Genomic DNA, 2,989 nt, shown 5'->3' with positions numbered 1-2,989 from the left:
TGCGCAAGGTGCGACCAACTTTTCATGCTCTTTCGACACTCTAGGAGCTGGTGAAAAATAAAACAAAAATTTGCTGACAAAAAAATAGCCAAAATTGTTTCTTTTTGCTAGAGCCCGTCCGCTGTCATTTCATGACAAAATTTGGTCGGACCTTGCGCATGTAAGCATATTGGACCCCAAACAATTTCAGTTTTTTTATTTTTTTTTGATTTTTTTGAATTTACTATTCTTCAGGCAGATATTTTTGTTTTTTTACCACGAGCTCAGTGCCGAAAGAGAACGAAATTTTGTTCACATCTTGCGTACGCAAGCATATTCGACCCCAAAAAATTTCAGATTTTCTTGAATATTTTTTATTTTTTTTGTCGAATTTACTATTCATCGGGCGATTTTGTTGCGGTCAAAACCGGTCAACGTGCTCAAAATCTGGTTTAGGACCAAACTTATCCGGTTTTGAGACTTGAGGGACCAAATGTATACCAAAAAAATTTGAGGGACCAGGTCTATACTTTGTGGGAACTTGAGGGACCAAAAACATACTTTTCTCTTTTTGATATGAAAGTAATGGAAAGGGGCATTGATGATTTGATTTACTTGCATAAGGAGTGGATGCCATTGCCATGGACATGTAGTGCAGGTGCAGCAGTCATGTAAGAGCAACTCTACCTTGATCACTAAAAAGGTAGCCTCCAAAAGTGTTTTGGAATGTCCTTCAGAAAAAAAATTAGAGACCCCGAAGGTAACTTGGAAACTCAAAATCGCTAAAACCATAGTTTTCGAATATCTTTCACCTTACCATAAATAAATATATATATATATATATATATATATATATATATATATATATATATATATATATATATATATCACCTTTGTGGACCCACTCGTCGATAGGAATGTGAGACAATCTCTTTTTCCTTTCCCCCTCCATCTCTCTCCTTCCTTGACCACATCTCTCCCTCTAGATCGGCCATGACCATCTTCCCTTCACACTACAAGAAATATGTCAACTAGTGACCTTCTGTCAGTGGCCCTGGAAGAATTGGTCATAGATCTATGACCATTTCAGACCAATTGGTCTGTTCAGGGGGCTCCAAACCCTAAACTATAACGACCATTTTGGTCAGAAATGTCGTAATTTCCTTACATGAAATGGTCATAAAGCAGATAGCAGTGGTCCGCTGCCTTATTTCTAGCTTATCATGACCAATATAGATGGTCATAACCTTGTAAATTGTGGTGGGTTGCTATGACTAGGCGCCACCTCATCAGTTTTGCCTATGTGTCATGTCCATGTGGCAGTTTTTGCCCTAGGTTGTGAAGCAACCTATATTTCTGTCATTCCCAAAATTCCCAAAAAAAATCTCATAAATTCTTTGGGTCATATCTTCGTCAAATATGTAAAAAACCTTCCGTGCGTAGTTCAAAAATATTCATTTTCCTATTCTGTTCAGGAAAACACTTTGTGAAGGAAGTACCACTTTGGCATGTCCAAATGGTATCCATTTTCTACAGTGCTTTCCTCTACCCAAATAACCATCCTCCACCAAATGCCAGCTCGATCCATTCATTATTTTGAGCCCGGCTTCAACATTCGTATTTATGTCCAGTGTGGTACTTTGCAAAGCAAGTACCACCTAGGCTCCTCCTTTTGAGCTAAAAATTTGTGAAGACGGTCTTCTTAGTAATTGATCATCCTCAGCCAAAACTCACACCCATTAGCCATGTGCATTTCCCGTACCTCTAATCAAACACTTGGCTGCTTATTCATGTTTGAGCATCGATCGGTCTCCTCGTGAGAATCTTATGTTGTGATTTTCTTCCTAGCACCTACCTGGGGACTGCCCAACCCACTAGACATGCCTAGGCAGCCCAGAACACATGGCAACGCCACGGTCACGCGGTGACCACGCGACGGGCATGCGAGTTTACGCGCTCTAGAGTTGGGGCCCTCGGCCACCGTCCAAACCTCGATGTATCGCCACCAAACCATGTATTTATGATTAAATAGGTACTTATGTAACTAGAAATGATTTTTGGAAAAAATAAATAGCAAACTATGAGGCAGCTGCAGTTCAAATATGACCCGCTTCCAACTGAATCGGCAGGAATTTATCTTTTTCACCAGAGGTGGATCAAAACTTTTGACACCCAACCATTTTGTCAATTGTGCATTAAATATGGCCTAGTATTTTATAAAATTGATTTGGTCCAATTTTGCAACAAATATATGGTAGGTCCTTCATAAAAAAACTCATTTCAGGCACTCGGAAAATGGAAAATGAATTTTCCGTGCAAAGAAAATGAAAACTTCCTTAGGCAACATTGTTTGTCATTCCAAGATGCACCCTTGTGCACAATATGAGATCATTTGAAGAAACTATGCCATGAATGTGGCCATAAGATTGATCATTTGGCTTGAAAGCCATGAATCTTCACGCATGATAGCTCATTTCTGAGAACACTTTTTAAAATAATTTCCGTATTACAAGTTTATTATTTTTCCTGGAAACCTGGTCACATATAATGATACAATGCGAAGCTTTTCCAATTTTTTGATTTTTTTTGAATTTTTTATGCCCGTTTCAAAATGCGGTCAAAACGGTGGGCTTGAGCGTTCCTAGCTAGTGGTTGAATCTTGGAATTTTTTTGATGTTTCTCTGATTAAATATATACTTATGTACCTAGAAATGATTTATTTTTGGAAAAAATAAAGAGCAAACTATGAGGCAGCTGCTGTTCAAATTTGACCCGCTTCTAGCTGAATCGGCGGAAATTTGTCCTTTTCACCAGAGGTGGATAAATTTTTTTTACACCCAACCATTTGGTCAATTGTGCATTAAATATGGCCTAGTATTTTAGAAAAATTATTTGGTCCAATTTTGCAATAATTATTTGGTAGGTCCTTCACAAAAAGACCTCATTTGGGGCACTCGGAAAATGGAAAATGGCTCTTTTGTGCAATGAAAGTGAAAACTCCCTTAGGCAA

The sequence above is a fragment of the Triticum aestivum genome, chromosome 2D, assembly GCF_018294505.1.
Source record: "Triticum aestivum cultivar Chinese Spring chromosome 2D, IWGSC CS RefSeq v2.1, whole genome shotgun sequence".
Classification (NCBI taxonomy): Eukaryota; Viridiplantae; Streptophyta; class Magnoliopsida; order Poales; family Poaceae; genus Triticum; species Triticum aestivum.
Note: the sequence above shows the minus strand (reverse complement) of the source record.